Raw genomic sequence first — 23,705 nt, forward strand, 5'->3', positions numbered from 1 at the left:
TGGAAGACAGTTTAGCATTTCCTCAGAAAGCTAAGTATAGAACTGCCATATGACCCCACAATCCCACTACTAGGTATATACTCAGAAGAATTGAAAACAGGGATGCTGCCAGATATTTGTACACCAATGTTCATAGCAGCATTATTAACAATTGTCTAAAGATGGAAGCAACCCAAATGACCATCAACCAATGAATGAATAAACAAACTGGCATATACATATAATGGAATATTAGTCAGCTCTAAAAAGGAATGAAGTCTTGATGCATGTGACAACATGGATGAACCATGAGGACATTATGTTGAGTGAAATAAGCCAGACATAAAAGGGCAAATAACGTATGGTTTCACTAAAAGAACTAATTACGAGCAAGTTCATGGAGTTAAAATCTAAAGTATATGTTAACAGGAGATAGAACGAGGGTAGAGAATGAACTGATGCTTACTCTGTGCAGAACTTTTAATGAGCTTTATTGTAAATGTTTGGACATGGATAGAGGTGATGCACATTACTGTCAGTGTAATTAAGAGCAATGACTGTGGTTGAAAGGTGAAGTTTAGGTCATGTATGTCACTAGAAGAAAAGCTAGAGGATAAAATATGGGACTGTATAACATATACAATATAAAAATATTTTCCATGAACTAGAACAAATGTATATCACTATTACAAAGTGTTAATAATGGGGTGGTATATGGGAGAAAATATTAATGCAAACTATGGATGATAGTTACCAGCAATATTGTAATTTTTTTCCTCAATTGTAACAAAAGTTTCATACCAAAGCTAAGTGTCAATAAGAGGGTGATATAAGGGGTGTGGGAGTTTTCTTTTTGGAGTAATGAAAATCTTCTCAATTTCTCAAATTGATTGTGGTGATGAATGCACAACTCTGTGATTATACCAAGAGTCATTGACTGCATGCTTTCAATGGATTGTAGTGTGTGAGAATAAAACAGTCTCAAAAAGACTCCAAAGATAAAGTAAGAATGTACAGTCTGTTGAGGAAGCTGTGGAGAAACAGGAAATAAGCACTCTCAAATACTATTAAGAGAATGGAAACTACTACAATTCTTTCATACTTATCAATATCTAACAAAATTACAAACACATTGAATCTTTGGTATAGCAATCCCACTTTTAGGAATTTACCCTGAATACACACCTCTAACAACACAAAAATATACATGCACAAATTTATTCATTACAGCATTGTTTGTAGTTTAAAACATTGGAAACAACCCTACATACCTACACAAAGGAGAGTGGCTGAATAAACGACAGCATATTCACACAATGGAGTACTATGCAGCTATAAGAAAGGAGGAGGAAGATCTCTATGAACTTCTATGGAATGATTTCCTAGTTTTGTCTACTAACAGAACCTAGAAGCAATGAAACCACAGTAACCCTTGATCTTGATTTCAAAGTTTTCAACCATATCTTGGATTCAAAATTTGTTTTCCAATAAAAGGACTCAGAACTCATTTAAGACATGTTAGACTTCGAGTCTGGGACAGAGACAGTACAAGTTGAGCCTAAAATAGCTACAGTGTCAAAAAAAGTTAGAAAGTGCTAAAAAAAACAGTAAAGGGGTAAAAGGAAAAAAATTAAAGTTTGTTAAATATAAAACAAAAATAAAATAGAATAAGACTAAATATATTTGTAAACACAAAAAATAAAAGTTATTGTGTTGGTTTGGAATGATTATGTACCCTAGAAAAGCCATGTCTTAATCCTGATCCACCTTGTGGAGGAAGCTGTTCCTTCTAATCCCTATTCAGTACTGTAGGTTGGAAATTTGATTAGATCATCTCCATGGAGATGTGACATGTGCCGTTGTGGGTATTAACCTTTGATTAGAGAGAGATGTGACTCCACCCATTTCAGGTGGGTCTTGATTAGTTTACGGGAATTCTTTAAAAGAGGAAAGGTTTTAGAGAATGCTTCAGAGCCACAAGAACCACAAGAGCCAACAGAGCCCAGGCAGTCAGAGACCTCTGAAGATGAAGAAGGAAAATGCTCCCAGGGGAGCTTCATGAAACAAGAGCCTGGAGAGAAAGCTAGTAGACATTGCCATGTTCACTGTGTGCCTTTCCAGTTGAGAGAGAAACCCTGAACATCATCAGCCTACTTGAATCAAGGTATCTTTCTCTGGATGCCTTAGATTGGGCATTTCTATAGACTTGCTTTAATTTGGACAATTTCATGACCTTAGAACTGTAAATGTGCAACTTAACAAATTCCCCCTTATAAAATCTGTTCTGTTTCTGCTGTATTGCATCCTGGCAACTAGCAAACTAGAATAGATTTTGGTACCAGAGAAGTGGGGTGCTGCTACAGTTTGCAAATACCAAACATGCTAGAATGGTTTTTTAAATGGATAAGGGGAAGATTTTGGAGGAGTTGTAAGGAGCTTGATAGAGAAAGCCTAGAATGCTTTGAAGAGACTGGTGGTAGAAATGTGGACTCTAAAGAGAATTCTGCTGATGCCCTAGATAGAAATGAGATGTGTGTTATTGCAAACTGGAAGGAAGGTGACCCTTGTTTTAAAATGGCAGATAATCTGACAAAATTGACTAGCAGCTTTGGCTGGAAGGCATATTAAAAGCCATGAACTTGGATGTTTAGCAGAAGAGATTTCCAAATTAAATGTGGAAAGGGCAGCCTGGTTTCTCCTCATAGCTTATAGTGAAACGCAACAGGAAAGAAATTAGCTGAGAACCGAACTCTTGGGTACAAAGAAATCAGAAACTGATGCTCTGGAAAATTCTGGGCTTTCAGGAAGGGAGACCCCAGGGAATAGTGCTCCACATGAGGATTTAACGAAATGTGGAACTAATCAGCCAATTCAGAGAAGGCCAGGATTGGAGATGGAGTTATCCAGGAAGGATCTGTGGAAGTTCCTTCTGTCTGATGGGCGTGATCCTTACCTACTACATAGAAAGCCAACAAGAGCGTTGCAGTATCTGTATAAATAGAACTGCTGCCAGTATGAACTGAGAGGAACACAAAAGGGATGCATTGGAGGAAAAATAACTTCAGAGGCAGAACTATGTAAGCTAAAATCTAAAGTCAAGAAACTTACGGCCAGGAGATTGGATTCACCCAAGCACTTAGAGGGTGAGTTTGCCTTGAAGGCAGAGGGTGGGCCTTCCACCTCTTTGTAGTGGAAGAGTTGTTCTACCTCAGGCCTTGGAGAGGGTAGAGCACATTCCTTGGGGGTTGGAGAGAACCTGGCTGCCACCCCACTGTTTGGAGGGGTTGAGAAGATGCCCTGGAGATGGCAGAGAGCCTGGATGTAGCCCTGATGCTTGGCGAGAGTGGAGCTGAGAAAAAGGTGGCCTCCCCAGTGTCCTTTCAAGGTTGCATTTGGAGAGTGGTGGACCGCTGTGTAGGCCCTTGGAAAGAGTGGGACTGCCACTTTCTAAAGCCCTGAGGATAAATGACTCTCAGACTTTGAAATTTAATAGAGTTTGTCCAGCAGGTTTTCAAAACTTCTTGAGTGCAGCGACTGCTGTGTTACTTCCAATTTATCCCTATGGAAATGGCAATATGTATTCTATGACTGTCCCTCCTTTGTATGTTGGCAGCAGATAACTTATTCTGAGTTTTACAGGCCCAGGGCCAGAGGAGAATTTTACGTTAGAGCAGACCATATCTGTAACAGTCTTTAATGAGACTTTGTACTGGTTTTAACCTTGTCTAGTATTTGTATTGTTACTGAAATGGTTTGAGGCTTTTGTGATATTTTGATGTGATTTATATTTTGTATATGTGAAAACATGTCATTTTTAGGGTCCAGAGGGCGGAATGTGCTGGTTTGAAATGATTACGCACCCCATAAAAGACATGTTTTAATCCTGATCCATCTTGTCTTTCACAACCTTAGAACTGTAAATGTGCAACTTAACAAATTCCCCCTTCTAAAAGCCTCTCTGTTTCTGGTATATCGCATTCTAGCAGCTAGCAAACTAGAACAGTCATTAACTAAAACAAACAAACAAATTTTTAACAGCAATATTCTGTTTTAAAAAAAATTATTTAAAGCAAAGTTGAATATAGAATTTGAATGTAAAGGAATTGGTAAACAAAACTTTAATGGAAATACTAATAAAATGGGAAAACAAGATTTATGACAAAACTTGTAAACACTGGAGCGTAGTTTAGGATATTAGCACTAGCTTCTATGACTGACAAATCCTCAAATCCTATTGGGCTAATATGCTAAGGCTTGTTACTTCCATAAGGTCTCATATGTTAGAAGGCCTTCCTCCATGTTGTACCTAAGTCATCTGGAGCATGTGGCCTCCAAGGTCACCATAGGGGAAAATGAAACAGAGGAGGCATCTCAGAAGTGACACAAGTCACTTCTCCTTACAGTCCATTCTCCAGAAGTAGTCAGGTGGCCCCAAGCTAACATTAAGGAAGGTTAGGAAATGTGGAGTACTAACTTTTTACCACAAAAAGGGAAAACCATAATGACAAAAAGAAGAATCTACCAAGAGCATATGGCAATCATGAATTTGTATCCCCAGTGAGGAAAGATACCTTGATTCAGGAAGGCCGATGATGTTCAGGGTTTCTTTCTCAACTGGAGAAGCACATGGCAAACATGATGATGTCTGCTAGCTTTCTCTCCAGGCTTCTTGTTTCATGACGCCCCCCCAGGGTCATTTTCCTTCTTCAACCTCAAAGGTCTCTAACTGCCTGGGCTCTGCTGGTTCTCGTGGTTGTTGTGGCTCTGAAGCTTTTTCCAAAACGTTTCCTCTTTTAAAGGATTCCAGTAAACTAATCAAGACCCACCTGGAATGGGTGGAGTTGCATCTCCCTCTAATCTAATCAAAGGTTGATAACCCACAATTTGGTGTGTCACATCTCCATGGAGATAATCTAGCCAAGTTTCCAACCTACAATACTGGACAGGGATTCAAAGGAATGGCTCCCTCTACAAGATTATTAATCTTGACATAATAATGACACATAGACCCCTGTGACTATAAATGGAGGATATGTATTCTTTTCATATACGCATAGAATAGTCATAAACTGACCACTTACTAGGGCATAAGAGTTGCTTCCAAAAATTCCAAAGTAGCTATGTCATAAGAACTCACTATATGATTACAATGCAATTTTAAAAACATGCAAAGATAAACATCATAAATTTGGAAAGTAAAAATCATATTTCTAGGTAACCAATGAGTCAATGAAATAAATCACAATGGAGATTATGGAACATTTGGAACTAAAGAACAAAGCACTATTTATCAATTTTATGAGAATCAGTGAAAATAGAAAATTACAGAGAAATTTATAGTCTCAGGTTGTACTAAATATTGAAAATAAATGAGTTAATCAATTCAAGATACAGGGAAAAGTAAAATAGGTTAAAGGCAAAGAAAATAGAAGGAAATAAATTTATAAGATAATATTAAAAGTAAGTGGAAAATATATTAATAATTTACAAAACTAAAAGCTGGTTTTGGAATGACGAACAGGAAAGGAAAACCTCAAGTAAAGCTACCCAAGAAAAGAATGTAAGAAGGCACCAAGAGGGCGGACAGTGGTGGCTCAGTGCAGAGTTCTCACCTGCTGGGCTGGAGACCCAGGTTCGAGTCCCAGTGCCTGCCCATGCCAAAAAAGAAAAGAAGGCACCAAGTAATATACTAGAAATGAAAAAAGGGGATGAACTACATCTATATAAGAGGATCCTACAAAAAACTGAATTCCTGCAAATTAAAAAACTTAGATGACATGGAAAATTACATGTATGTATATGGATGTTTGAATGTGTGTGTGTGTGTATACAAAAATGGCCCAGAAAACAAAAAACAGAAAATCTATACTAATATCAGATAAAACATATGATAATTCCCAAAATGTTATGAGGGACAAAGGTCACTGTATATGGATAAACTTATAAATTCAATAACAGGACAAAACAATTTTAAATATATATGTGCCTAATGCAGAGCCCAGAATATATGAAGGCAATATTGACAGACTGAAAGGAGAAATAGATAGTCCTACACTAATAGTATGAAACTTCAACATATCACTTTCAATAATGAATAGAACATCTAGCAAGGAAAAAGAAGACTTGAAAAATACTATAAATGAACGAGATCTAATAGAATATACAGAACCCTTCACACAACTACAAGAGAATACACATTCTTCTCTAGGGCACATGGATCATTCTGCAGATTGCCCATATTTTAAGTCATAAAACAGTCTCTATAAATTCAAAAATACTGAAATCACAAAATGTACCCTCTTTGACCACAATGGAATGAAGCTAAAAATCAATAACAGAGGGAAACTTGGAAAATTCACAAAAATGTAGAAATTAACACATTCTTATACAATCAATAAGTCAAAGAAGAAATCACAATGGAAATTAGGAAATACCATGTAGCAAATGAAAAGAAAGCATGACACACCAAAACTTATGGGATGAAACAAAGGCAGTGTTGAGAGAAAAATCATAGCTCCAAATGCTTACATTAAAAAAAAAAAAAAAGGTGGGCCATGCCTGGCTCACCAGCAGAGTTCTCACCTGCTGTGCCAGAAACCCAGGTTCAATTCCCAGTGCCTGCCCATGTGGAAAAAAAAAAATCTTATTTCAGAGACCTACCCTTACAACTCTACGATCTAGAAAAGAAGCACAAACTAAATTCAAAATGAGCAGAATGAAGAAAATAACAAAGATGAGAGGAGAGATAAATGTAATAGAGAATATAAAAACAAGACAGAGAATCAATGAAACCAAAACTTGGTTCTTTGAAAAGATCAATAAAATAGACAAAGCTTTTGCTAGATTGACAAAGATAAAGAAAGAGAAGTCACAAATAAATAAAATCAGAAATGAAAGGGTGGAGGACATTATCACTTACCCCATAGAAATAAAAAGGATTATAAGAGATGCTATGAAAAATTGTATGCCAACAAATTAGAGAATGTAGACAAAATAGACAAATTTTCAGAAACACATAAACTACATAAACTGACTCAAGAAGAAATAGAAGATCTCAACAGACCAATAAGAAATAAAGAGATCTAACCAGCAATCAAAAATGTCCCAACAAAGAAAAGTCCAGGACCAGATGCCTTCACTGGAGAATTTTACCAAAGATTTTAAAAATTAACATCAATCCTACCCAAATTCTTCCAAAAAACTGGAAATTCATTCTATGCCAACATCACCCTTATACCAAAGTCTGATAAAGACACCACAAGAAAGGAAAATTATAGACCAATATCCCTTATGAACATGGATACAAAAAAAAATCAATACAATAGGAGCAAAATACATCCAATAGCACACTGAAAAATTAGACACTATGAGCAAGTGGGATTTAGCACACAAATGGAAAAATAGTTCAACATAAAAATAAATCAATTAATGAAATACACAGCAGGATGAAGGAAAAAGAGGCACATGATTATCTCAATTAATGCAGAAAAGGCAACTGACAAAATCCAGGAGCCTTCTTGATAAAAGGACACTCAGAAAAATGAATAGTTGAAGGAAACTTCCTAGATATGATAAAGGGCACACATGAAAATCCCATATCTAACATCATACTCAATAGTGAAAGCTTACCCTCTAAGGATGAGGGAAAAGACCTAAATGCTCAGTGTCACCACTGTTATTCAACAACGAACTTTCTCTATTTGTAGATGACATAATCCTATTTATAGAAAATATGAGAAATCCACAACAAAGCTATTACAGCTAATAAAAAAATTCAGCATACTGGCAAAGTATAAGATCAATATGCAAAATGAAAATCCTGACTATTAATGAACAATTTGAAGAGGACATCAGGAAAAAATTCCAGTTAAAATAGCAACAAAAAGAATCAAATATCTAGGAATAAATTTAACCAAGGATGTAAAGAATTTGTGCACAGAAAACTACACAACATTGTAAGAATATATCAAAAGAGGCCTAAATAAATGGAAGGACAGTCCATGTTCATGAATTAAGTTCAAAACTAAATACTGTTAAGATGCTAATTCTACCAAAAGCAATTTACAGTTCAAAGAAATTCCTGTCAAAATCCCAACAACCGTCTTTGCAGAAATGGAAAGGCCAATTATCAAATCTAAATGGAAGGGTAGGGAGCCACGAACAGTCAAAAACATCTTGAAAAGAAGAACAAAGTTGGAGGATTCACACTTCACAATTTTAAAACTTCTGAAAAACCTAAAATAATCAAAACAGTATAGTACCAACACAAGGACAGACATATAGAAAAGTGGAATCAAAATGAAAACTAACCCTCACATCCACGGCCAACTGGTTTTTGACAAGGGTGACAAGTTCACTCAAGGAGAAAAAAACAATCTCTTCAGCAAATGATACTGGGAAAAACTGGATATCCACATGCAAAAGAATGAACCAAGTAAGGATATTGTAAGATATGGTTTATTTTAGACATTATCCATGATGCCCAATAGAAATAGAGAGCCCAAGGGTATAATGACTAAGAAGCAGAGTGGGAACTATGACACATTTATATGATGAAATATGGTGTGGCTATAAAGGAAGGATTTTGAGAGGTACCTAACTAACTGAATAAACCTTGTGGACAAGGTGTTGTACAAAATTACCCAGATACAAAAGAACAAATATGCTAAGGTTTCTTTCAGAAAATACATATAAGGAAATTGGAGCCTAGATTGTGAGCCCTTATAGCAGACTAAGCCCTTCAGACTAAGCCCTTATTCTTAGTCTGAAGTTGTAGGTATATTTCTAGATTCTGAGACACTGAGCTATATATATATCAGCTGGTATTTCCCTGGAACTTTGAGTAACTCTATGACACCAAGGCCCAGAAATGGAGTGCTGCAGTCCCGAAAGTTAGCATAACTATATACAATAACAGTTAAGGTAACCAAAAAAGAGATCAGGCCTCAATTAGCAATAAAAATGAAGCCAATATGGCCGGGACTAAGTAAATCAGAAAATAGAGTAAAAGATAATAGCACGCCTACTCTAGACTTTCACCTACTGTGTGAGATCAGAGGTAGAAAGGATTATAATGGCTAGAACCTAAAATTTCTGTAACATACAATCTAAACCAACCTGTCTGCATAGCTCATTTAAACAATCCAAATTCCTATGGTCCAGAACAAGAACAAGGCCTTGTAATCTGTACAGCTTAATATAATATTTATTTTGTCTGGAACCTAAATTTTCAGTAGCACATAGTCTAACTCAACCTGTCTGGATAGATCATTTAAACAATCCAAACACAGGGAGCCCAGAATAAGAATGAGGGCCTTTAATCCTGTATAGCTTAATGAAATGCCTGGATATATCCCAGATTATATTAAGCAGATAATCAAAAAGTATTGGCAAAGTCCCTTGAGGGATGGGAGAAACAATATGGGGCTATTAAACTTTACCACTGGGGAAAACCCTAATATTGTATCAAACGTTAGGGACACCCAAATCAATAGGCCTTGATCTTGAGGCTTGCTCTTGTGAAGCTTATGTCTGTAGCGGAGAGGCTTAGCCTAACTATATGTATACCTAAGATCACCTCTGGAGGACCTCTTTTGTTGTTCAGATGTGGCCTCTCTCTCTCTCTCTCTATACCCAACTCTGCAAGTGAAATCATTGCCTTCCCCTATACATGGGACATGACATCTAGGGATGAAAGTCTCCATGGTGGCATGGGAGATGACTCCCAGGAATGAGTCTGGCCCTGGCATTGTGGGATCAACAATGCCATCCTGCCTCGTATTTTGACTACCATAGCTCCACTTCTGCAAATCCATCCCATGGGCTGTCTGGCAGTGGATATCACAGCCTAGCAATGAGCAGTTACTTTAAGTTGTTTCATGTTCTTTGGTCTTCTAAACCCTATAATATTGCAGGCTATTCAAGGGCAGGGACTTGTAGGCATCACCTTCCTGTCATCCAACTCAGACTTGTATTCCTGCTGAATGATGTGTTTGTTTTGTGTTAAAGAAACGGCTAACTTATTAAGTTTTTTCAACCTAAAAGACTGAGAATCTTTGGAATGAGTCAAACTTCTGAAACTCAGAGTCAGCTGGGATGCTGCTTTGATTTCTACAGGGCCTGAAGAATAAATCAATGGGAAATTCCTCACTAACTTAACAAACTCATGAATAGGAAAACCTTACATCACTTAAGGGATGAGCCAGTGCTGGGTACAGAGCAAGCTTTGTTAGCCTACTGGTGGACGTTCCAAATCAGCCCTGCCGATCAACACCCAACTCATTAACCAGTGCAGTACCTTAATGAACTGCAACAATTTATAACCATCACAGCTTGCAAAATATTTTGACATACATTTTCTCATTTGATCCTTACAACATATCAGTGAGGAAAGGCCCATTATCTTCATCCCATAAACAGATAAAATTAGATCTCAATAATTTAAATGTATCATCCAAAGCCACACAAACTAGGTTAGCCCCTTACAGCTCCATTCGTCTACTGTGCCTGGTGCCCATCTCTCTGATCTACAGGTAATGAACGTCCTGTTACATAGTTTAGCTGATATTGCTTCCCCTATCCTCTCCAGATCCAGATCCTTTCTTTTGTTTTAACCAGTCTGTAGGAATTAGATATGATATTTGTAGTTATTCATTCATTTCCACATTTATTAAGAGCCTGCAATGCATCCAAAGTTAGTCCTTATAATAGAGGGCTGGAAGAATATGGATGAATTACAGAGGATTGATATTTCACTATTTTCCTCTTCCTCATTTTAACAGGCAACAAAACATCTGTCAAATCTATCTTCTCTCTACCCCTTCATTATCTCTCTCCTGGACCATTTCAGTAAGTTCCTAACTGGTCTCGATGCCTCTGATTCCACCATGCTCTTGGCTGTCTTTTCACAGCAGCTAAGGGCAATACCTCTTCTCTGCTTTAGCTCACCACATGTTCTTCATTCCTACAGGAAAAATAATAAAGCTGGAGGAAGGGCTTCTTCCAGGTCTATTTTCTCCTCTCCCACCCCAGCCCCCATTTCCCAACTCTTGTCATTCTGCCTGGCACTTCAGTAATGCTCTAGCCATAATGAACTACTCACAGGTCTTCAAACACAGTTGCCTGTGCTCATTCCCAGCCTTTGCATATACAGCTTTCTCTTCCTGGCATGCTCCTTCTTTTTTCTTGCCTAGCAAATTTCTATTCAGCCTTTACAACAAAACCAAATGTTTCTTTCTCTTGGAGTGCTTCTCTGACAGTCTTCCCTGCATCCCGCAGCCCTCAACTCTGTAAACCCTTGTCATATCATATTGTGAGCCTTCTATACATGTCTGTCTCTTGTTCTAGACTGTGGATTCCTATATAGCAGAGCAACTTTTAGTCACATCTTAGCACCTATTTCAGGGCCTGTCTGGACACAGAGTAGAGTCTCAGTAAATACTTTTTTTTTAAAATTGAATTAATTGAAATGGGAGACCAAATAATGTATTTAATCATATACTTACTCCTAGACTAAGAAGAAAAATCTTCTGGGGCCTTCATGTCTTAGCTTTCCTGAGCTGCTGTGACAAATACCACAAACTGGTTTGGACTGAATAACAGGAATTTATTGGCTCATGGTTTAGAGGCTAGAAGCCTTGCTTCCTCCCAGGGTTGACAGTGCTATAGCATATCTTGGGTTCCTTGCTTTCCTGTCACGTGTCAATGTCCTCTCCTTTTTCTTCCTGGTTCCCGCTGACTCCCAGCTTCCAGCTCCTCCCCCTGGCTCTCTTTCACCTAGGCTTCCAGTTTCTTTCCCTTTGTAAGGCCTCTAGGTATCTAAATTAAGACCTATTCCTCATTCAGATGGGCCACACCATAACTAAAAATAACATCTTTAAGATTTTCTGTTTACAATAATTTAACTCCCACAGGAATGCAGCTTAAGATCAAGAATATGTCTACATTGTCACAACCTACCATGTGTGGAGGAAGGATTGTGTGATTTCACACATCGTTTGTTTAAATATGTTAATCTTAAAACCATCTCATTGTGTCCAAGTTCATTACATGTTTGTGGAAAGGTGAATGTTCTGTTTGGTTTTGTGTGCAACAATTAAAAACAGTTTCTAAGTATCGATTATGGGCTCTGTTCTTATGGGTATACAGTAGCATCAGACATGTTCTCTACGTTTAAGGGGATAAGTCCTCCTCCCCTTGAGACTAGGATCTGAGCAGTTGGACAGGAGAATGCTGCAATCAGAGGTCCAAGTTTGGGAAAGAATTAACAGTAAAGAGGAGCCACTGGAGCCAAGAGGACAGACGAGCTGTCTGGGAGCGAAAAGGAAGAGCAAGAGCAAAGTCTTAAGTCTTGAGTCTTGGCCTTCCCCAGGGCTGCACAGAGGAGGAGGAGCAACCATCTACAGTGGAAATGAAGCAGGGAGGTCAAGGACAAAGAAGACACAATGAACAAAGAAGTCACATTCAACAATAAGACAAATGCCCAAAGGGCAGTCTGGATGGACTGTCATTGAGAGGTGGGAGTCATTTCTGTAGCTCCTTTTATGGATCAGTAAGTGGGGTTTTTTTGTTTTTTTTTTTCATTCTTGTATTTCAATCACTGATTGACAACAAGGGTCCATGAGACTCGGTGAGGCCTTAAGCCAGAGCAGATCCGTTTCTCTCTGTGGAGAGGGGACAGGAGGAAGAATTCCCCATTCCTGTGCCTTCCTTACCAGGTCCCTGTGTGTTATTAAGCACTACCTCATCAGTATTCCAACCCCAGAGTCCCTCCAAATACCCAAGTAAACATTCATTTACATTTAGATTGTGCTTTTCTGGATTCAGATTCTTTCCGTGAAAATTCTAACAATGCAATTATCAGGAAAACCAATGTGTCATTTCTAAGCCTTTTGGACAGAGACCTTCTCCTCCACAGGAAACTCCTGAGTGTGAAGCAGCTCCAGAACTGTCTGGATTGATTTGGTTGGCATCCCAGCACACTTAAAACAAAACTTCAAAATGTATGCTTTCCAATAGGCTAAGATAAAGGTTGAGGAAGCAAGTGATCAAATCATTCCTTTCATTATAATGTTTAGAGATGGAGGGGTGGTCAAGGAAAACTTTAGAAAGGAAAAAGTCTTGGAAGAACCACTTGAGTTAGTGGAAAGAGCTCTGCTCTGGAAGCACAGAGTGGCTTCAAATCCCAATTCAGTGGCTTCTTGGCTTTCTGAGCTTCAGTTTCTTCATCTATAAAACTGAGTTGGCATGTACTTTATGTGACTGTTCTGATGATTAAATGAAGTAATGTATGTAAATATACCTGGCATAAAGCAGAAATTTAGCAAGTTCTAGCCATTAGTTTTTGAGGGATGGTGTGCCAGCTTGAACCTATTATATACACCAGAAATGCCATGCTTTAATCCTGATCCAATTTTGTGGGAGCTGCTGTTTCCTTTAATCCTGATTCAGTTTTGCAGGGTGGAAACTTTTAATTAGATTATCTCCATGGAGATGTGATGCGTTTAGTTGTGGGTATGCCTTTTGATTAGATGGAGATGTGACTCCACCTATTCCAGATGGGTCTTGACTAGTTTAATGGAGTCCTTTAAAATAGGAAGCATTATGAAGAGAGCTCAGAATAGACCCAATGTAGACCTTTGGAGATGAAGACAGAAATAGCCTGGGTGCTAAGCAAGGTCTCACAGAAATAGCCAGAACCTGAAGAGAAGAAATCCCTGGCCCTGGCAGATCCTAAGATAAGAGGTAAAACCCAGAGCTTTTTCCCAGAGCAGCTAAATGAGTGCCCACAGACGCTTAGAGAGGAAACCACTGGCATCAGAAGCTGGAAGCAACGGAACTGGGAACAAGGACTAGCAGACACCAATCACATGACTTCTTAGCTGACAGAGGTGTTCCAGAGCCATCAACCTTATTTCTGATCACTTCCTTTGGAAAAATAGAATTGAACATTACATGTTCCTGCTGGGGTGAGATATTGCTTTTTTGTATCTATTGCCATTTGTCAGTTAATCACCTAAATGTTTGATGACTGCTAGAATGGGGCTGGAGCTAAAGATTGAAAGAGAGGGAATTCATGGGCTCACTTGCCATGTGGAGACCACCAGAGAGTTGGAATGTGCTTTCAAAGCAGTATATTAAAAAATTTAAACTAGTCCACAGTGTTGAGTTCCAGGGTGAGCTGAGGGCATATGTCAGCACCTTGTGCCTGCTTAGAATCAAGGGCTTTGTGGAAGGCTTCACAGAGCAGGAGCTGTTGAGACTGACCCTGAGGGGACAAGGATGAGAGTGCTCTAGGCAGAGGGGACAGTTGGGCAAAAGTCAGTGACAGAAGAGAGTCTGATGCTTTTGGAAAAGGCAGGTGATTGGGAAGACCAGAGCTGGGGGTATGAATGGTGGAGATGAAAGATGAGGACAACAGCGGGCTTTGTGCACCTGGTGGAGGCATTTGAGCATTATTTTGTATGTGATAGGGAGCATGAGATGGTTTTATATTAGGCATGTGTATTAGGATTCTCTAGGGAAACAGAACCAACAGGAGATATCTATAAATATGAAATTTTCATAAAAATTGTCCCATGTGACTGTGGGGATGCACAAGTCAAAATTCCATAGGGCAGGCTGAAATCTAGGAACTCTGATGAAAGTTTTCAGTGAATTCCCCAATGAACTCCCCTGGCTAAAGTAGAGATGGAAATTTTCTCTTCTGACTGCCAAAATCATCACTTCTTTTTTTAACGCCTTCAACTGATTGGGTGAGACTTTTACACTGTTGAAAGCAATCTCCTCAGTTGGTTCTAAGTGTAATCAGCCATAAATGCAATCAATTTACTGATGATTTAAGTCCATGGACTGCCCTCACACTAAGAGTGAGGCCAGTGCTTGCTTAACCAAACCACTGGACACCATCACCTAGACAAGTTGACACATGAACCTAAGCATCAGAGCATGATATGACTAAATTTGTATTGTAGGAGTGTGCTCTGGCTAAGGGATTTGGGCTGCATGTGAGGAGACAGGACGAAGAAAGCCTGTATCATCCCCCAAAGATGCAATGAGTTCCTGATTAAATTGGTGACAGTGAAGAATTTAGAAGTGAGGCAGCTTCAGAGTATTCAAGAGAAGCAGCTCTGCATACTAATTGCTGGGCTGTGAGGATAAGTAGCAGGGAGAAGGAGTGTCCAGTCTCAGTCTTCTGGTTTGGGAGCCTGGGAGGATGATGTAGCCAGGCACTGAGAACTTTAAGTAGTGAGTTTAGGATTGAATATGCTGAAATTGAGAAGTCTGTGATTTATTCAAGAAGGATGAAGTTTGGGAGAAAGTTATGGATGGAAAGCAAAGGTTTGACAGTGTGCTGGTTTGAATCTGTTATGTACCCCAGAAAAGCCATGTTTTAATTCTGATCCAATCTTTGTTGGGAGTTACCATTTCTTTTAATTCTGATTCAACATTGCAGGGTGGAAACTTTTGATTAGATTACATCCATGGAAATGTGACATGCCCAATTGTGGGTGTGACCTTTTGATTAGATGGAGATATGACTCCACCCACTCCAGTGGGTCTTGATTAGTTTACTGGAGTCCTTTAAAATAGGAAACATTTTGGAGAGAGCTGACAGGCAGAGCCGATGTAGATGTTTGGAGATCTAGACAGAAATAGCCTGGGTGCTAAGCAAGGACTCACATAAATAGCCAGAACCTGAAGAGAAGAAATCTTTGACCCCAGTATATGCTAAGCTAAGAGATGAAATCCAGAGTTTTGTCCTGGATCAGCTAAGTGGATGCCCCAAAATGTTTCGCTTTTTAAACAACTCCAGTAAACTAATCAAGACCCACCTTGCGTGGGGAGTCACATCTCCTTCTATGCAAAAGTCGCACTCATGATTGGGTGTCTCACATTTCCATGGAAGTAATCTAATCAAAAGGTTTCCACCCTAAACAATAGGTCTGCCACCACTAGATTGGATTAGGAAAAGAACATGGCTTTTTCAGAATACGTAACAGTTTCAAACTAGCATAGGGATGGTGAATGGTGGAAAGCAAAAAGTAAGCATCATGGGAGGTGAAAACATATGAACCAAACCACAGAGGGCTGGGAAGTGAATGAGTTTGTTTGCTAGTTCAATGTTTTGAAAATCACTCATCCCAAGGAATCTTGGGGGTTCTTTCACCAAATTTGGACTAGGAGTTCAAGGGCTGAGTTTAGCGACAAGTGAAAAGAAGGAAAGTACTCTTTTGCTAAGCAAGAGATAAACACAGGGAATGGATCATGCCTGATCATACACCAAATCTACCTCCCCTGGGGTATCCCATGTACTTTCCCATCCCATTTACTAGCAGTCCAAACCAAGGCAAGGAAAGAAAATTAATAAAACAAAGAAAACACCAGGAAAAGAAACCATTTGTGCAAACACTCCGCTGTCTTTCTGCACATGAGTCAGAGTGCTCACACCTGAGCAGACCTTGGTGTCTTAGATTCCAGATCACAGCTTCAGCACATATGAAATGATAGGCTAATCTCTGTTGGATCACACATGGCTAAGGAATATCCTCTACAACAGATTTTAAAAACCCAAATGCCTTCAGTGGCCTTCAGTTAACATCTCTATAGCATATGGTGCTCCTATACGCCTTCACAGTCCCCCTTCTTGTCAGCCAACCCTTGCAGCTCTCTTTGATGGAGGGGAGAAGAATCCATCTTGTTGGATATTTTGGGAGTGTAGTAAATGAAGAAATTCACAGATAAGAACCTGGCTTAGCAGCATGAAAATCTGATTTTCGTTCACATTCAACTTTGGTGTGGCTCTAACTTGCACCATCTTAGGACCCACATTTCCTCATTATTAGAAGAAGGACATTACCCACCTACCTCATAACAAAAAGTGTAGGTAAGAGGTAAAAAGGGCTTATGTTTGTATAGCCCCCAAAGCATACTAAGATCCATTTTCTTTTACATCTTCACAACTTTGTTGAAAGAAAGGCTGAGAAAATGGCAGTTCCTCCCCTTGACAACTGAGGAATCTGAAATTCAGAGAATTTAAGTGACTTGTCAAGAGCGAGTCAGGAGTAGAACTGGCCCTAGTCCCAATGCCCATTCCACTCCAGCCCACTGCCAACTTTTGCTATAAAAATGTAATTGATTGTAAGTTATTCATAAAATATGGTGTTTCTTTTTATATAACTTTATTGTTTCCTTTTTTGACCAAAGTATTGTATATTCATCACAGAAAACTTAGAAAGAACAAATGAGTAAGAGGAAGGAAATTATGATTACCCATAGTCCCACTGAACTATAATGTTGCTTAAAGAAAAAAATAAAAAGACAAGACATCACCATACTAATCATTTAATATATAATCCTGAGATTACTGCAAAGATGAAAGCCTCCATGAGTTACATAGGGCAGCAACCAAAGATGGTGATTTGAGGAGAGTGGTTCTAATGAGTGATGGGGCAGCAGTTACAGGTAAAAGTGGAGTCAAAGTATTTCAATTTTAAGACATCTGTATGCTATTGGGAATGATCCAATAGAGAGGGAAATAGCTAATGTCCTTTGAGGGTAAGGAGAAAAGCCCTGGAGTGATACTTTCAAGGGGTAGTGCACAAGTAGAGGGATGAGACTACAGACCTCATCCTCTTTGTCAGGAAGAGAGCAGAGGAAATGAGAACAGAAAAGAAGGTGAAGAGTTTTGATGAGGAGGATCACGGAAGTTCTTTTCTAATGTGTTTTAAAAGTTGTTTTCAGTGAAATAGGAAGCAAGGTCTGAATGGATGGATATAGAAGGAAACTTGGGATATTTGAAAAGAAAAGAGAAGATAGAAAGTATAGTCTCAGACAATGGGGAAGAATGGATTGGGAAGATGTATTGTTGGTGGTGGACTTGATGCCCTCAACTTGGGTTTATGTTTTTCTCTGGCTCTAAAGCCAGAGGCTTGGAGTAGATGAAGAGTGGATTTAATCAGGCTCATGGTTAATCAAGCTAGAATGAAGAAGAATAGGTGGTGGGGAGTGTGCAAAGGAATTTAAGTGGTAAGAGGAGAAGGAAAGTCTTCAAGATTAAGGTAGGAGGGTCAACAGCTGATAAATGAAGCGCTATTGGTACTGGGGGTAGAAAGGACATGAGCTAGAAAGAAGCAGTAGTAGTCAGAGAGGGTCATGTTTGAAATTGAGATTGTTGGAAGAACTGTGGTTATTGGTAATGGTAAAGTTTAAGGTATGACGTTGGAAGTGAGTGGCTGAATTAGGGTAGGACAAAATCATTGGTGAGAGGCATTCAAGTAATGGAGATACCAACATAGTGGAAAGATCATGAATATATATAATTGTATTAGTTTCTGTTGCTTAAAAGTGTCTCACATAACCATGGGAACATAGAGTTCAAAATCTGTAGGGTAGGCTGGGAAGCTGACAATTCCTTTGGAGGGTCTGGATGAACTCCACAGGAGAGGCTCGCCGGCCAAAGCAGGAAGAACCTGTCTCTTCTGAATCCTCCTTAAAAGGCTTCCAGGGATTAGATTAAGCATCGCTCCTTGCAGAAGACACCCACCTTGGCTGATTAAAAATGGAATCACCTGTGGATGCAGCTGACATGACCATGATTTAATTCTATGAAATGTCCTCATAGGAACAGACAGGCCAGCACTTGCCCAACCAGACAAGCAGGTACCACCACTTGGTCAAGTTGACACATGAACCTGCCCATGACAGCCCACCCCTTGTCAACTTGGCAGCTATACACATCACCTTAAACCATACCTAATTTCTAAATAAAAAACAATAAAACACACATTTTTTTCTTTCACCTAACAATACTCAACTGTCCTGAGTATAACCAGAAACACATTAAATTTCTCTAGAATAGGGTGCAAGTCCTTGGGTAATATTCATTCTTAAACTTGATATCTTAAAACTTAAATAGTATAACATGACCAAAACAGCATTACAGTCCTTGTTTCTGTAACTGATCACGTGGTCTTAGTTCATATTTATCACTACCTTCTTTCACTACCCATTCCATGTTCCCTTTACCTTCAGTAAGCACTTCAGCTGGCCATGGTTCTTTGCCCGGTGGGGTGACCCAAACCTTCATTCATGAAGTTTCAGAGCCATTGGTAGTCCTGCCTGGATTGGGTTGTTGTAGTTTTCCATTGATTTTAATCACAGGACATGGTAGTACTAAAAGACATCCTAGGGGATCTCCTACATTCCAGGAAAACTCTTTTTTACCTCCATTGTGTAGTTGCAGTCCTATTTCCCCCTGAAAATATGCTGGCATATTGGGCACTCAGCAATGGCTGTAGCCAAGTCAGCCTTGGTGAGTGGCAATCCATATTGCATAGTGCATGCATAACCTCCACCCCTACCACCATAACCACTTTGTTCATGAGTCCATGGGGCAATGACAGGAATTGCTGGGGAAAGAGGCTGCTGGTACCCACAGAACGGGTCATCTTATCCACTTGATTATTAAAACCCTCCTCTGCTGAAGTCACCCTCTGGTGCACATTCACATGGGACACAAATATCTTCATGTTTTTAGTCCACTCAGAAAGGTCTACCCAGATACCTCTTTCCCAGATCTCTTTGTCACCAATTTTCCAATTATGGTCTTTCAAAATCCCTGAAAACATCCTGCCAAATCATTAGCAATAGCCCATGTGTTAGTATACAAATGCACCTCTGGCCAGTTCTCCTTCCAAACAAAATGAACCACCAGGTGCACTGCTTTAAGTTATGCCCACTGGGAGGATTTCCCCTCACCACTGTCCTTCAAGGACACCCCAGAAAGGGGCTGCAGTGCTGCAGCTGTCCACTTTCAGGTCCCACATGCATATTGTGCTGAACCATCTGTAAACCAGGCCCAAGTTTTCTCTTCCTCAGTCAATTCACTGTAAGGAACTCCCCAAGAGGCCATAGCTCTGATCTGGGAAAGAGAAGGTAATATGGCAGGAGTGGAGACAATGGACATTTGGGCCACTTCCTCATGTAACTTACTTGTGCTTCAGGACCTGCTCTGGCCCTATCTTGTATATACCATTTCCACTTTATGATAGAGTGCTGCTGTGCACACCCAACTTTATGGCTTGGTGGGTCAGACAACACCCAGCTCATGATAGGCAACTCAGGTCTCATGGTAACTTGGTGGCCCAAGGTTAAGCTTTTGATCTCTCTTAAGGCCCAGTAGCAGGCCAAAAGCTGTTTCTCAAAAGGAGAGTAGTTATCTGCAGCAGATGGTGAGGCTTTGCTCCAAAATCCTAAGGTTCTGCATTGTGATTCTTTTATAGGGGCCTGCCAAACACTCCAAACAACATCTCTATTTGCCACTGACACTTTCAACACCATTGAATCTGCTAGATCATATGGTCCAAGTGGCAGAGCAGCTTGTACAGCAGCCTGGACCTGTCTCAGAGCCTGCTCTTGTTCAGGTCCACACTCAAAATTAGCAGCTTTTTGGGTCACTCAATAAAATGGGCTGGAGTAGGATACCCAAATGATGAATATGTTGTCACCAAAATCCATAGAGACCAACTAGGCATTGTGCCTCTTTTTTTGGTGGTAGGAGGGGCCGGATGCAGCAACTTATCCTTCACCTTAGAAGGGACATCTCGACATACCCCACACCACTGGATACCTAGAAATTTCACTGAGGTGGGAGGCCCCTGTATTTTTGTGGGATTTATCTCCCATCCTCTGACACACAAATGCCTTACTGGTAAGTCTAGATTAGTTGCTACTTCTTACTCACTAGGAACAATCAACATGATATCATCAATATAATGGACCAGTGTGATGTCTTGTGGCAGGGAGAAATGATCAAGGTCCCTACAGACAAGATTATGACATAGGGCTGGAGAGTTGATATATCCCTGCATTAGGACAGTGAAAGTATATTGCTGACCTTGCCAGCTGAAAGCAAACAGTTACTAACAGCTATTGAGAAAAAAGCATTTGCCAGATCAATAGGTGCACACCAGGTGATGTACTGATTTACTCAAGCAATGATAACACATCTGGACAGCAGCTGTAATTAGAGTTACCACCTGGTTGAGCTTATGATAATCCACTGTCATCCTCCAAGACCCATCTGTTTACTGCAAAGGCCAAATAGGAGAGTCAAATGGGATGTGGTAGGAATCACCACCCCTTCATCTTTCAAGTCCTTAAGAGTGGCAGTAATCTCTGCAATCCCTCCAGGAATCTGGTATTGCTTCTGAATTACTATTTTGCTAGGTAGGGGCAATTCTAGTGGCTTCCACTTGGCCTTTCCCACCATATAGCCCTCACTACACAAATTAAAGAGCCAGTGTGGGGATTCTGCCAGTTGCTCAGTATGCCTATTCCAATTATACAGTCTGGAACTGGGGAAATAACTACAGAAGACCCACTGTGAGATGGACCTGAGCTAAAACTCCATCAATCCCCTGGCCTCCATAAGTCCCCACTCTGACTGGTGGAACAGAGTGACATTTTGGGAACCTGGAATTAATGTTACTTATGAACCAGTGTATGATAATCCCCCAAATATCTGATCATTTCCTTTTCCCCAATGCATAGCTACCCTGGTAAAAGGCTGTCAGTCTCCTTGGGGAAGGCTGACAGTATAAATTTTAAGTATAAATTTTAAATTAATTTATAATCTTTTAATAAAAGATTAACAGTATAAATTTGTGGCAGTGTAACAGGGTTCTCCCCCAAAGGGACCTGGCCTCCTCTTCATTCAAGGGGCTCTGGGTCTATAAACTGTCTCAAGTCTGAAAATTGATTAATGGGCTGTGACTCTGTCTTTTTGTAATTCAAGTTAGACTTCTGTTCACTTGACCGAGAACTCTTCTGTTTATACAGCTCAAATAAGAATTTAGTAGACTGCCCATCTATTGTATTCATAGTTACCCCATGATTTACTGGCCAATGCCACAGATCTCTATTAGTCAGATTATTCTGATTCATGCTTTGAGTTTGCCATGTATTATAATACCACGTCCACCCTGTCTTTGGCAATTAAGCACTGCCACCTAGCTTCTGCCAACTCGGGATCTGGTCATCCCCACTGTGTTTAAGGATTCCAGCTCAGTGACAGCTATTCCCACAGTAATATCTGACCTACAGAGAAGAGCAACTACAGAGCTCTTTAGGAATAATGGTGCTAGTCTCACAAATTTATTTCTCACTGTTCTGGTAAAAGGTGCATCCTCCGGACATTCCTGGGGTGTAAGAACAGCCTTTGCATGATAAATCCACTCAAACATTCCAATCTCTCTAAGCCTCTGAATCCCCTCAACTACATTATACCATGGCAGTTCTGGCATTTCAACCTCAGTTAATGTTGGCCACCTTTTGAACCATGTTTCAGCCAACCATCCAAACAAACTGTTAATGCCTTTTCTAACCCCTTGAGCTATAATATTGAATGCAGAATCTCTGCTTAGTGGTCCCAAATCAATAAATTCAGCCTGCTCCAGCCTTATATTCCTCCCACCATTATCCTACACCCTTAAAATCCATTGCCACCCATATTTCCCTGATTTCTGTCTATATAAATCAGAAAACACACAGAGCTCTTTTGGAGTATTATTGTACCTCCTCATGTGTGATTCTTTGTACCTCACCTTTAGGGGTCTGTTGGGACTTTAGTCTAGTTATAGTTCTGGAAGAAATGAGGGGTAGTGGGGATGGGTCATGAAAAGAATTAGAAATATCTTCCAAGCCATTTGCTTCAGGGCTTTTCTTATGGAGTTTCACATGGTGAAACAGGATTAATCACTCTAGGGCTAATCCCTTCAGGAGGAGGTTGGGTGACCAATTCCTCAAGGCAGGCTGAAGGTGAGGCAGCTATGTCCTAAGGGCAGACTATTACAGCGTTATCTAGGGAAGACTCAGCATGGCCTAGGGTTTCAATCTCGCCCCCGACATCATTATCCATTCAAATGTCACCATCCCATTTTTCAGGATCCCACTCCTTTCCAATCAATGCCCTCACTTTAACAGCAGACACCATGCAAGATTGAGACTTCAGTTTACATTGTAAAGTCGCTACTCTAACAATAAGATTCTGAGTCTGTTTTCAGAGATCTTAAGTCTACGGCTACAGGAAATAAGATTTTCCTTCAGGATACTCACAGAAACTTCTACATCTGTCAGACAGCACTTAAGCTTCTCATTTGAAGCCTTACGCCCATCCCTTTCACTCATTAATATTCCATTGTATCTAACAACAACCAGCCAACATCTCTATACCTCCTATTTCCACAAAACTCCGTAAAGGTGTCAAAAACATTATCCCCCAGAGCCTGGCTTCATACAAGCGAAGCATTAGAAGAATTGAATGGTGATATTTTGACTATCTCTTTTGCCAACTCACTCCATGGATTGGCAGTGTCATTCTGATTATGTGAATCAGAGCCCTTAGTGCCTTTGAGTCCTGTCAAAGTAGAAAACCATTCATAAAAACCCATTTTTAAGATTTTGTTTCTTAAGAACCACTCCTGGTACCAAGTTGTATTAGTTAGGGTTCTCTAGAGAAACAGAATCAACAGGAGACACTCGCAAATGTAAAATTTATAAAAGTGTCTCATGTAACCATGGGAACATAGAGTCCAAAATCTGTAGGGCAGGCCATGAAGCTGACAATTCCAATGGAGGGTCTGGATGAACTTCTGGCCGAAGCAGGAAGAGCCTGTCTCTTCTGAATCCTCCTTAAAAGGCTTCCAGTGATTAGATTAAGCATCACT

This window comes from Tamandua tetradactyla, chromosome 14 (assembly GCF_023851605.1).
Source record: "Tamandua tetradactyla isolate mTamTet1 chromosome 14, mTamTet1.pri, whole genome shotgun sequence".
NCBI classification, from domain to species: Eukaryota; Metazoa; Chordata; class Mammalia; order Pilosa; family Myrmecophagidae; genus Tamandua; species Tamandua tetradactyla.